We start from the raw sequence: 14,873 nt of genomic DNA on the forward strand, positions 1-14,873 counted from the left end.
GGGTTTTCGCGACGGAGTCCTTAAGTAGGCGGAAGGGCAGCCTCGGAGGGGCCCTGGTGGGGCCAGACAATAGGGGGCGCGCCCCCCTTAGGCCGCCCCGCCACCATGTGTGGGGCCCACCTGGCTCTCCTCTGGCCCTTCTTCGGTGCTGTGGAAGCTTCCTTGAAATATAAGATACTGGGCGTTGATTTCGTCCAATTCCGAGAATATTTCCTTACTAGGATTTCTGAAACCAAAAACAGCAGAAAACATGAACTGGCACTTCGGCATCTCGTCAATAGGTTAGTTCCGGAAAACGCATAAAATCATCATAAAGTGTGAACAAAACATGTAGGTATTGTCATAAAACAAGCATGGAACATCAGAAATTATAGATACGTTGGAGACGTATCAGGGGGTTCTGAAGATCGCCTCCGGCACCCTGCCGGAGAGGGGAATCATCACCGGAGGGCTCTACATCACCATGTCCGCCTCCGGACTGATGCGTGAGTAGTTCATCCTTGGATTATGGGTCCATAGCAGTAGCTAGATGGTTGTCTTCTCCTCTTGTGCCATCATGTTTAGATCTTGTGAGCTGCCTATCATGATCAAGATCATCTATTTGTAATGCTACATGTTGTGTTTGTTGGGATCCGATGAATATGGAATACTATGTCAAGTTGATTATCGATCTATCATATATGTGTTGTTTATGATCTTGCATGCTCTCCGTTGCTAGTAGAGGCTCTGGCCAAGTTGATACTTGTAACTCCAAGAGGGAGTATTTATGCTAGATAGTGGGTTCATGCCTCCATTGAATCCGGGACAGTGACAAAAAGTTCTAAGGTTGTGGATGTGCTATTGCCACTAGGGATAAAACATCAATGCTTTGTCTAAGGATATTTGTATTGTTTACATTACGCACAGTACTTAATGCAATTGTCTGTTGTTTGCAACTTAATACTGCAAGGGGTGCGGATGCTAACCCGAAGGTGGACTTTTTAGGCATAGATGCATGCTGGATAGCGGTCTATGTTCTTTGTCGTAATGCCCTAAGTAAATCTCATAGTAAGCATCATGATATGTATGTGCATTGTTATACCCTCTCTATTTGTCAACTGCCCAACTGTAATTTGTTCACCCAACATGTTATTTATCTTATTGGAGAGACACCACTAGTGAACTGTGGACCCCGGTCCATTCTTTTACATTTGAAATACAACCTACTGTAATCATTGTTCTCTGTTGTTCTTTGCAAGCAAACATCATTCTCCATACCATACGTTTAATCCTTTGTTTATAGCAAGCCGGTGAGATTGACAACCTCACTGTTAAGTTGGTGCAAAGTATTTTGATTGTGTTGTGCAGGTTCCACGTTGGCGCCGGAATCCTGGTGTTGCGCCGCACTACACTCCTTCACTAACAACCTTCACGTGGCCTTCATCTCCTACTGGTTCGGTAACCTTGGTTTCTTACTGAGGGAAAACTTGCTGCTGTACGCATCACACCTTCCTCTTGGGGTTCCCAACGGACGTGTGCTTCACGCGTCATCACGGTGGACAAGTTTTATTAGGTATCGGTTGTAGTAGTGCTATATTACTACACAAGTTATTATCAGATTATTAACAACAAGTATAAGGTGTAAGTTGTTATATGATCAAGCTATATAATTCCAAGTCATCCATAACCGCGGACACGGCTTATCGATAAGATGTACACCCTGCTGGGGTTGCCCAAATGTAACCATACGCATGCTCGACCCGCTTCTTACAGGCGATGTCTCACAACAAGACCGTTCCCAGTTCAACAAGAAAGTCTAGGGGGGCCACCCAACTAAGCTACCCGTGACGAAGTTCGGCCGTACTCCGAGACGGACCCAGAGGTTGCGTAGGCGTCTAGGCGGGCACTAACGGCCAAGCACTAGATAAGTCGTCTAGAAATTATGCAGTGCAGTACATAATATAAACACCCGAAGGCAACAGGAAGTAAACACCCGAAGGCAACAGTATATAAACATGCATGCGCCAAATAAAACCAAGGTTGTGGCCCCCTTTTCAACTGACTTGAGAAAAGGTAATAGGAGAGGGGGGTCCCAGTGAATCCCCACGCATGGGTAGAGCGCTCAATCTCGGAACAGATAACAAGAACTCAGGTCCTAGGGGACATTAGCGAGTCAAAGTTCCGATGCTTTCGCAAAGGGGCTCACAGATGCCTCTGCTTACAATTTTAGTTGTTAACAAGTAAGTAAAACATGTGTATCTCCAACAACTGATATAGCATGTGATAACCTCCCAACAACCCAACATATTCCGATAACAGATCGAGATAAACAACAGAACCTAAACACGCCTACGACTCGCAAGGCTCAAACATCAAGCAACGACTATGGGTAAGGAATGATACATATAGGATTATTATGGTAAACAAGTGGAATAGGACACGTGACTCGATAAAGAAGCGCAATCTATGTATAGCAGTGCGAGGGAGAGCAAAATGTAAAATAGGTGAAGAGAGAGGGCTCGCCTGTGAAAAGCTGCAGAAAAACTTGTCGAAGAACTCATCGTATCTCACATCAACACTTCGTGCTCCTATCCGGGAAGAAGAAAAGGCTGGACAACCAATGCATGCAAGTCTTACTACTACGGATAAAGAAGATCCAGCATGATCAAGATGATATGCATGGCATGGCAGCGATGATGCGATGCACTTATCCAATTTAAGCGGAGTCGGAACCCCGTACAAACAAATTAGGTTAGAGTTGCATTTTCTACCGGCAAAGTTAAGTGTTGATTAGCATGGCATAACATGGCAGGGGTGAGCTACATCAAAGTTAAATGGAACCGAGACAACATTTATATAGTATCTCACATATCCCATATGTTACATATTAGGTGGTAATGCAAACTAGCACGAAATGGTATGAAGCATGATGCAACATCAGACATGGATGTCATATTCATGTTCCTCTCATTTTTCTGATCAAAATTCATATAGAACACTTTTTATTTGGAGTTACCAATTAAAAGTTATTAACAATTTAGTTTTTATCATTTTAAATAGAAAACAGGTTTATTTAAATAAGAAAAGGACTCTGTTTTAATTTTCGAAAGGGGGAAGGAACCCAGGTTGATTTGAAGAAGTTGCAGGGGGTTTTCGTTAAAAGAACAGAGGGAGGGGCTGCGGGTTGATATGCATAAAGGTGCAGGGGCCTCGGTGCAAGTTTGACCAGATCTAGGGCTGGGGAAGTTTTCCCACCGAGGGGCAGCGAGCCCAGGTCGCTGACAGGTGGGGCCAGGGCGCCACGCTGGTGAAGCGTCCCTGCGCGCCCACCAGGCGTTCGACAGAGGGAATGCCGCGTGCGACGAGGAAGAGGCGGTGACCACCTGCGGCAAGGCGAGCGCGGTGCCGCTGTTTGCGGGCGTTCCAGGAAGCGCTGAAGGCTGTCGGGGAAACGCCTCATCGGCGCGGACCACGGGAGGGCGGCGCTGCTTCCAGGTGATCGGTCAACTTGGGGATATCGAATCCAGGAAGCAAAGGAGAGGTATGAGACATCTAGAAGGTGCGCCGTGTTACCAGGTAGACGATGACGAGCTTGAAATGGCCGGAGGTGGTCTAGCGCCGCCGGAATCGACGAATATCTGCGACGGTCGGAGGTGAAAACGATGGCCGTGGCGAGGGATTTGAGCAGCCCCGCGCTCGATTAAGACCACTGGAAGAACAAGGACGACGAGGCGATTCTCGAGGTGGCCTTGGCTAGGCGGGGGAGGGCCGGAGTCGACGGGGCGTCGGAACTGTGGCACAGTGGTTCTCGGTGATTCACAACAGAGAAGAAGAAAAGGAGGGAGAAGAGGGTGGCGGCGGCAGTGAGGGAAGAGGAAGGTTAGGGTTTGGCGCAGAGAGGAAGCAGAGGGGGCAGGTGGGAGTGGGGCAAGGCGCGGTGGTGGAGGACCATGGCAGCACGCTCCTCTCGTGCCTCCCTAGAGAAGACGACAACACGAAAAGGAGAGGGGTACCGTTTCGTTTGTGGGCTGGGCTGGGCCAGAGAAGGTAGGCTGGGCTGTTGGCGCTGGGCCAGGTCGAAAGAAGGAAGGGGAAGGGAAAGAAAAGGGAGACGGGCCAGGGAGGTGGGGAAAGAGATGGTGGGCCGCTGGGGAGGGAGAGAAAAGGCCCAAGGGAGAGAGGAGGGTTTTTCTGTTTTCCTTTTTTTATTAGAACATTTGAATTCAAACCTTTTCTATTTTGAATTTGAAACAAAGGTGAGAAAGAGATTTAAAAATAATTGCAAAATATTTATTTGGTTGTAACCAAAACAAAACACATTATATTCAAATACTTCTTTGTTGGAAAATATTAATTATAAAATAAGTAATATGAGAGAGGGAGAGGGATTATGGTTTTATTTAAAGGAAAAGACAAGGGGGTTTTATAAAATAATTTTATTTTGTGAAAAGCATGGATGATAAGATGCATGATGCCATGATGATGCACTAAAAGAAAAAGAGCAAGCAAAATCTATAGGGGTACTACCCTGAACCGTTACAGTTACTGACTTACCATTTAACCCCTGTATAGATTTTCTCTCTGTTTTGCAGGTTTTTAAGGTGAATATGACCTAGGAAGCAATTCTTCCAAGTCATTAGTGTAGGATTTTAGTTTAGGATCAAATGATGTAATCTTATTTTTATTTTATTTACTTATTCATTCAATTCTTGTAATAAGAATATTGTAAAGACATTGTATGTGTGTATCTAAATCAATAAAGCTCAATTTTTCCTTATGAGCTCAATTTGTATATGTATCATTTACTTATGATTGTGTATTTAAATTTCAATTTGAAATTCAAAGTGAATTGAATTTATGAAATGGGTTTGAATTATGAAATGTATTTGAATTATAAATTAATAATTCAAATTCTATATTGTTTATTCTTCTTCTTTGAGTTATAAATTCAATATAACTTGTCAAATGAAATCAACTCCCAAATTCAACAAGATACAATAGAGATCATGTCGAAATTTCATAACTCACATTGCCTAACCCTAATTGTAATTCAGAGAGAACCTCCATCTCTCTTAGGTTTAGTTGCAATAAGGCGCAAAAATTTCCCTCGTTTTGTGATGAAATGCACATCCCATTTCTAAATCTACCCTTCGATGTTCCTATGTTCTGGGTTATTACAGGCGCGCCCCAAATCGCTTTGGGAAACGGTTTGGGGGATGGGACTGAAGATGCTCTAAGTACCTATATATATACAAGCACAATACCCGCAATACCCGTGCGAGGTTGCTACAGATGGATGAAATGTTGAATCTATGTATTTAGCACAATGTTGAATCTATGTTGATAACCTATTTTAGCAGCCTTGGCAGCCCACATAACCCCTTTCCAGAAGGGAGACACACCATTTAAAGAACATGCAAAAATATTAGGGTATCCAAAGTATACTTAGTATCCACAATTTGCTTCCACAATTTATCCTTACTTTAGTGATATCTCCTAATCCAAGAGGCTAGCAGGCACATGTTCATCTCTGCCAAATCAGGGCTGCCCAAGCCTCCATACTCTTTCTTCCTAGTAACCAAGCTCTAGTTGGCTAAATGATACTTATGGTGTCCTCATAATTGTCCCATAAGCAGTGAGCCATTTGGAAATTAATAAAGGCAATGGCCCATTTGGGAAACTTAATCACACTAAGGAGATAGAGAGGGATACTAGCCAAAACACTTCTCACCAGCTCTAATTTAGCAGCATGATTAAGAAGCTTCCCTCTCCATGATATGAATATCTCTCGCCAAGGCCTAGGAAAAACTAATGTGAGATAGGATGGATTTTTTTTTGCCCCTTATCTATTAAAGTATGCATGTATCGCCACTACCGTGACCAAATTGGTCCTTTGTGATCGTGTACAAACAAAAAAATCATTTCACTGAATTAATTTATATACAACTTAAAAAAAACTTTCTTTGTGCGTTTCCAAGATAAACTAACTAGCCCCAGTTCTTAAGATGTGCTTGCAGATTAAGATACATGCATCATTATGGGCACTGCTGTAACAAATACTAGTTGCTAGGATTTGGATTTCAGACAATCTGTATTAGCCATTTTATCCATCATATTCGTAGTCATAGTCTCCAGCAGCAAACTTGTCCTCCGGGAAGTACCCAGCAATAATCTTGGTCCCGTCAAACCACTGCCCATCCAATCGGATCCTGCACTGGATCGAGTCTTCGAGGCAAGCATACTCCAGGAACACCTTCCCGTCTTGGGAAGCCACCGGATGAGCAGCACCATGGCCGGCGGGCCGCGGGAGCACGACCTTGAGCAGGTCACCAAACTTGCGCGCCTCTTGAGTAAGCTCGTCCAGCACTTGCTGGTACACCTGGTCGTCTTGGAGCTGGTCCAGCGAGAGCACCTTGGCAAGTCGTACCACCCTCGTTGCTCCGTCGACTTGGTGCGGCTCGGGAGAGCAACGATGATGAACCTGCTGGTGCGCCCTGCGATCGGAGACGCGAACCTGCGGGGGGTCAGCCGGCGACAAGCCAGGAGGGAACTCCATATCTGTGGCTGGCCGTCTCAGTGGAGGGTTCTCCGCCCAGTTTTTCTCGAAAACAAAGGGGCGGCCGGCCATGCTAGCTCCGGCGATCGGCGGCGGGCACTGCCTCTGCGCCGGGTGAGTAGTCTTCCGGATTGGGTTGGCTCGATCGTCTGGAACTGGGGTGGAGGAGACGGGCCGGTCAAGCTTATATATAGTGGCCACCACTAGCCCTGTGTCCGAGTCGAACTCCTCGCCGACCGTGTGACCTTGAGTCGCTGACAGGGTCGATATAGCGACACAAAAATCGCACCGACCTAGCATCGGTTTCCTATATTACTCCTTCCTTTCCGAACGCTACGACCACTCGCGTGAGGGTGGGTCGGAGTCGGACGTGGCACGTCAGCCCGATCCCCGTCTGGCGCCACGTGTCCTTGGCAGCTGATTCTCCGTGAGAGAAAAATAGCAAAATAATGAGTTTTGAATCTTCCGCTAGGTGTCAAAGGTGGATCCCACCGGGATTTTACTTTAGTGTATTTTTTTTGTCCTTTTTAGTTTAAATTTTGGTGTTAAAATTTACACTAGAAAAAAAATGAAATACTATATTATAAGTGAGACTTAGGTGGAATCCCACTTGACACCCTATCTTGTGCACAACCCATGAACCGATGAACATCCGGGTCCAACTCGAAGAAGGAGCCTGACGAGACTACAATGGTGGAGGGTTCAGCCTCCGACGCCGCAACCTTCTTTGCGGCTTCTCTCTACGCGAAGTACCCCATCTTGAGCTGGATGAGCTTCGTGTGTTTACAGCAAATCTTCTCCATTAATGCCTTGTCGGTCTCTTGCGCGCGCGCGTGCCGGAAATTACGGAGGACGTGTGTCCCCCACTTACGCGACGTGTTCGTCGGGGCAGAAATTTTGGACCCACAACCCAGTGAATTGACAGGACCCGTGGCTTCCCAAGGAGGGAATCGTGACTATCGTCAGCAACGACGTCAGTCGAGAAATCTTCGGGTGTTTTCATTGCAAGATGGCGACAGAAAATCTTCGAGTCTTCTAGCAGATAAACTTCGGGAGCTTATGATCAAATGCAAGCATCTGCCCATATTTTCGGGGGCTACTCTTATCATAAGCATTGTATGTACTTCTGATAAGAGAATAAGATATAAAGGAAAAATACAGAGTTGGTCAAAATAGCAAAAATTGAGCCTACAACCAAGTGCAAACACTTGGCTGTAGCCTCGGGGGCTACTCCCATCGGGAGCGCTGGTCGCGCACCTGAAAAAATGAAAAAGAGAAGGAGCAGCAAGTTGAAAAAAAGAGAGGTAAACAAAATAGCGACAAGACAATAGAAGTTCAGCCTACAACCAAGTACAAGCACTTGGTTGTAGCCTCGGGGGCTACTCCCATCGAGAGCGCTGGTTGCGCACCCGATGAAATATGAGAAAGAAATATCATCGTACATTTTCGAGTTATACATAACTCTTTATGTACTCCCATCGGGAGGTCAAGATATTATGTCATCATATGACTCAAATAAATATACCATTCCAGCAGCCGACAAAGGCACTTGACAATATATTCTCAGAGCGCGCCCGCCGCGGTAAATCTCTGAATGCCGTAATATTTTACGAAGGTAAGTCCCCGAGATCCGTCCTGTGTGGCGTGGTATCGCACCCGAATGCGCTCTACTAGTTTATCCGTGCCAACAGACGCGAAGAAAAATCCTAGCGGACGCGTTATGTACTCGATAAAATTTAACTGGAATTCGGTTCATGGTAAGACCTTAAGCGGCGCATGTCGAATTACGCTAGTATCCCGAGGTCGAGTCCAGGGACTTGACCGTGAAGTAGGTTTTTGCAGGTTTGCCACAAGAACAGTTAACTGGTACTTGACCCATCAGATGAACCAACCCCATCTACCATTATCCCTGTGCAAGATATAAATACCTCGAGCAAAATGTTATAGAAATCTGAAGAATTTATGGATTAATCTTACAATGGAGATTTTACTCGACTCTACGATTCAAGCAAAATCTCGGGGGCTACTGACATAGGCATCCCGAATGGGCCTGCCGAATAAGGTACCCAAGGATGGTTGAAGGCCCACGACCCAAAGTTTATGAAGCCCGGAAACCCAATAAGCATCGATATGAAAATAGAGATAGATTAGGAATAAAGAGTCTTGTATCAATACGTGAATGACTCAAATAGTCTCCCGAACTTTGTAACTTGTACGACACGAAAGCCTGGGCTCCACCTCCTATATAAAGGGGAGCCGAGGGAGAAAGAAGGTATCGAATCATTGTCAACACAAACCCTAGTTTTCATAGTCAAGCACCTTTTTGGCTGAAACCTTCGAGATCTACTTGCCCTCTACTTTCCGCGAAACCCTAGTCTACAACTTGTAGGCATTGACAAGTTAAACCCTTGTCAAGCAGGTATTTGGTGTGCTTCAAGCTTAATTTACAATTGTCCAGTACCCTGCTCTAAGCTGGTCTCACGATCAAATGTGGGAGATGATGCAGGCTTGTGTGATCATGCATAACATGATCATCGAGGATGACCGCAAGAATCATGCCAGGACACATGTTGGTCCCTATGAGTGTAAGGGCCCTCTTGCGGAGGTTAATCATGAGTTGCCCGCAGATTTTGCTGATTTCCTTGCCATGCACGAAGAGATCCGTGTTAGAAATATCCACGAGCAACTTCAAGCTGATCTCGTTGAGCATTTGTGGAGGATCAAAGAATTATCTGCAAATACCGCATCACCTTGATCTAGCCCTAATTGTTTAGTTGTTTTATTATTTGTTGTATTTTAATTTGAAAACAATCTTCACAAACATATTTATTTGTATGCTATATTTAATAAATGATTGTTTTTTTGAAAAAAACCTTTAATTTTTTTGGAGGTGGCGTTTAAGGGACGCGACTAGGAAGCGACGTCCCTCAAACGTGGCACGAACAAAACACGTCCCCAAATGCTCGATCCGACGCTGTTTGGGAGACGGTTTGGGGGACGTGACTGGAGATGCTCTTATCTCTCAATTAAGCTTGCTCAAACAAGGAATAGTGTACCATGCCACTCGAGCATGGACGGAGCCACAATGTGGGCTCAAGTATGTGACTCATCATGCCCCACATCACCCATACTTGTTCTGGTAATTAATAGCTGGAAGCGAATAATAAGGCATTAACAAATAGAGATGCCATTGGATATTCTCTGGACAATCAGTCACCACAAGTTTGCCTCCTATGCAGATGGTGAATTTGTATAAACTAAAGCATCCGCTCAGTGTTTGGAAATTATCATTGCACTGGCTTGGGGGATCTGCATGGTCAGAAATAACAAGATCTTCAAGAACCAACTACAAAACTTCCAGAGTTGGAAGGCCATATACAAAAATGAACTTCGAATGATTCAATACATGATGAAGAAGAAACATGACAAGTCTTTCAGAGAATGGCTGCAAACACAAGTGTAAAGCTTTAGTTTTTTTAGTGCTTTCTTTTATTTTCTTTATACCTCTGGTATAATGTACTTGTATAGATACTTCTTATATTAAATAATAAAAATTGCAGTGGGATTTTTTCCACTGTTTAACCCTCAAAAAAATATACACATTATATGCCATTCTGTCGTCTCAACAAGTGCTGACTCTCTCCAATATTCCTCGTGTTATAAAGAAAAACATAATTATGCTGACAATTTTTTTTTCAAACTATGGGACTAACTCAAAGTTTTCCTCTAGAGAGATATATGATAACGAAAAAAATATAAGAGCAAATGAAAGACACTGCGTTTTCTTTTCTTTTTTGAAACAAACCGTCAGTACCACTGCCGTTTCTATCAAGATAATTAAGGTGAAGCAAAGTTCAAACAAACAGATTTTGGTGACCGCTAATGGATTTTGGATCATGTTTCCTTTTTTATATACCCCCTCCATGCCAGTTTATTAGTCCTCCACGTAATTTAGGAAAAAAAACCATTATTTGGTCAACAAAATATGAGATATATGTCATAAAAGTTATACCATTGAAAACTTCTTTTCAATATGAACCCAATGGTATAACTTTTTGCCACATATATCATTTTTGTTGACCAAATTAATGGCTAAAGTTTTTCTTAAAGTATGTGGAGGCCTAATAAACCGGTATGGAGGGAATATCTTGGGACTGCCAGCCTGTTTGTCGCACTCCCCTCCAGCTACATGCCAGCCAACCCGCCATGCCGTCTTTTTTTCGGTATGGTCGGTCTGCATTTGCAGATGCGAGAAATCGCTCGAGTAACTTTAAGTTGCCATTACACTGAAGGGGTTTGCGAGGTGGGCTAAATCATTTTGGTGAATAGCGCTTCAATGATGACACCAGCAAAATCACCATGTAGTGATGTGTCATCTCATTTAATTTTTGGCCTATTAATTTTGTATAAATCTAAACATTATTTTATTTCCTCTATTTTCTCGATGGTTTTCATTTCTTTTTATTTTCGTTCATGTAAATCAATTTTTTGTTCATGGCGTTTATATGTCTTGTTCACTGGCCTGTTTTTGTGAAACCAACGTTTCTTCATAGTACTTTCCTCTTTTGTTCTCCACTTCTGTAGTTTTAGTTTATGGAAGTATGCTTTTCGGTATCAGAATTTTATTCAACATAGTTTTGTTTGTGATAATTGTCTGATTTAGTTCTATAAGTTTTGTTCATGACAGGGTAGTATTTTGTTCGTGTTAATTTGACTTTCAATGCATGGTATATTTTTTATTCAGCATAGAAAATTTGTTTGTGTTAGTCATTTTTGTTCTACAATTTTTTTAATGATAGTAATTGTTTGAAACCATGTTTCTTTAACTTCCAGTTCAAGGTAGCTGCTCCCCATAATAGTGTAAATGTACTAAATTTAGGAATGGCCAAGCTTGAGCCATGCGTGTGTTTCCCCAAGTTGATTTCCTGATCTGGGAATAGTAATTCAGTATTAGTTCCAAATTGCAAAAGAATTCCATCCCTATTTTTCCTACCTTCTGAGTTAATTAACGTGGTGTAAAAACTTTTGAGCGTCGCCTATCAATTCTTTGTATTTCAATGATGGAGGTGCACAAGTAAAAAATTTCACATTGAACATTACTTCATTATTTTCTGAATCCAATCAAGAGTCAGGATCCAAAACATACAACACAAGCAAATACTTCTCACATCAAACACAAAGAAAAAGTAAAAGGAGGCCCCTCACAAGAAATCCACATATTATTTGTATACGAAAAAGGAAACATAAACTGCATATCTCCTCATAGCTGCCCATACGGGTGTTCCATCATTGAGGGATTTGTCTTCTCCCAGAGTCACTGTGTGGCGGTACTAGTTCCAGTAATCTGCATAAAAAGAACATAAATAAAGGGAAGTGATGTTAGCTTACAGTTTGACAATAAATTAGAGGGCATAAAATGAATTTTCTTGAAGTTTAGCAACCTATTTCGTCATGTAGATACATATCCTCAACATGTAAAATAGTAAGATAATGGTACATCAAAAAATTGTCTCTGATCAAAGTATCAAACAAGTATCGGAGTAGAAATATGTGAAACGATAAAGTCAACACTTACAGGCCCGGTGGTGAAGAAGGCGTGAATATCGACTTGTCTATAAATCTCGAAGGGATTGTGTCATTGACAATTTTGACCTTGATGATACTATGCGCATTAGCGAATTGTCCGAAAGAATGCCCCACTCGCAGTCTGAACTAGTAAACCCCATGCCTAGAAGTGTTGACCCGTTAAACCTATATTTTATTTTAGGTATGCAGAAAGTACGTAATCACATCAACCGATAATCTAATAGGAGAAGGGGATTCTCGTTCTGCTCAGGTGATGAGAGGGCTGTTAAACATTACTACTATGATAAGAGACCAAATATTTACCTCGTGTCCTGGAATAGCATGTTGTGGTAGGTAAGAGCAACTCCAACAGTGTAGCCGATTGTTGGCATAAGTAAGATATCATGTCATCTATAGTCAACTTGTAGCCAACAAGTACAATAATTTTTTTAGCGAGAAGAAGGCGATTACAATGCTACCTCGATCTTACAGATGAACCAAAACAACAAGTACAATAGTTGGCTATAAGAATGCACTACTTTCTCAATGGACGGCTGCGCTCCACTCAAATATTACACCCTTTTTAGTTAAGTCATTCAAAGGTGCAGCAATAATACTAAAGTTGGGCATAAAAATTCTATACAACCCAGCTAGACCATGAAAACTTCTAACTTGACTCACATTCATGGGAGTAGGCCAATTTTTTATAGCTTCAATTTTAGACACATCTACTTCTACTCCATGCTGAGAGACAACATATATAACCCAGAAATATGACCTTATCTTTGCAAAATGTGCACTTCTCAAGATTACCATAGAGTTTATTATCACGCAACACTTGCAAAACATATCGAATATGTATAGTATGATCAGATTCATTGTGGCTGTAGATTAATATGTCATCAAAGTACACAACCACAAACTTGCCAATAAATTCACGCAAAACATGGTTCATCAGTCTCATGAAAGTGCTAGGTGCATTAGTCAAACCAAAAGGCATTACTAACCACTCATATAAACCAAATTTTGTTTTAAAGGCTGTTTTCCATTCATCCCCTTCTTTCATCCTAATTTGATGATAACCACTACGCAAATCAATTTTAGAGAACACACCAGCACCACTCAATTCATCTAGCATATCCTCTAAACGGGGAATAGGGTGACGATATCGAATAGTAATGTTGTTTATAGCTCTACAATCTACGCACATACGCCATGTACCATCTTTCTTAGGAACTAGAATAACAGGAACAACACAAGGACTAAGGCTTATGCGGATATAACCTTTGTCGAGCAGTGCTTGTACTTGCTTCTGTATCTCCTTCGTTTCTTCGGGGTTCGTTCTATATGGTGCCCGATTGGGTAGCGACGCTCTGGGGATCAAGTCGATTTGATGCTCAATACCTCGCAATGGTGGTAGTCCTGCGGGTACCTCATCCGGAAACACGTCGCCAAATTCCTGCAAAACATTAGAGACACCAAGAGGAAGAGGGGTCATGTCGTTAGAAACCAAAACCGTACCCCTGTACAAGAGCACAAGAGGTATGGCTGTAGGATCCTCACTAAATTCTCTCATGTCTTCTTTGGTGGCTAATGAGACTAAGGAATTCACTCTCTCACTTTTCGTTATATCAATCACGACACTACAATTTCCTCGCCTATCTAAAGAAGCATCTTCCAAGTTTACTTCAACTTTCTGACGAGATTCCTTGACAATTTGCTGTGGTGACATAGGCTGTAAGTTGATTTTCTTGCCCTTGAACTCCAAGTGATATGTATTGGTACGGCCATTGTGTTGCACAGAACGATCATATAGCCAAGGCCGACCCAATAGTAGATGACACACCGTCATAGGAACCACATCAAAGTCAATGCAATCCTTATACGGTCCAACAGCAAACTCAACACGCACCATGTGGTTTACCTCCATCTCACCATTGTCGCTCAACCACTGAATATAGTATGGATGCGGGTGCGGTAGATACTTCAACTTCAGCTTGGTACACAACTCTTTGCTTGCTAAATTACGGCAACTCCCGCCATCAATAATAACCTTGCAAGCCTTGTCCGGACCAACTAAAGCCTTTGTTTGAAACAAATTGCAGCGGAGTAGATGCACTAGGCAACACATTAAGAGCACGCTGCGACACAACAATGGTGCGAGCATCAGACGGATATGCATATTCACCATCAGTGTCATAGTCATCATCTTCTGGAGCATTAGGATCAACATCATCTCCAGTCTCATACTCATTGTCCTCATTGATAATCATGACTTTGCGGTTAGAACAATCTCTCTTGAAGTGACCTTTGCCATCACATGTATGACAAGCCATATCACGATTGCGCGCAGTAGACATGTTAGAGCCACTCGTACTCACAGCAGATTCGGACTTCTTTGCGTTAGACACATTGGAGACCGGCTTGTTAGACGGAGTAGAGTAAGGTGCGAAGCGCGTCGATGGCGCCGTAGGTGGGGGAGCACGAGGCGTGAAGCGCCCAGCTCCTGAAACTCGACCTTTAACCTTTGCTTCGTTAGCCAACTGTGATTCAACTTCTCGTGCATGATGCAGCAACTCATTCATAGTGGTGTAACTGTAATGACGAACAATGCCTTTGATATCATACTTCAAACCATTGAGAAAACGAGTCATTGTCATCTCAAGGGATTCTTTGACACGACCACGCTGCATGCGCATCTCCATCTCCATGTAATATTCATCAACAGTCTTCACACCTTGTCTCAATAGGGTCAACTTATCAAATATATTGC

This window comes from Lolium perenne, chromosome 5 (assembly GCF_019359855.2).
Source record: "Lolium perenne isolate Kyuss_39 chromosome 5, Kyuss_2.0, whole genome shotgun sequence".
In the NCBI taxonomy this organism is placed as follows: Eukaryota; Viridiplantae; Streptophyta; class Magnoliopsida; order Poales; family Poaceae; genus Lolium; species Lolium perenne.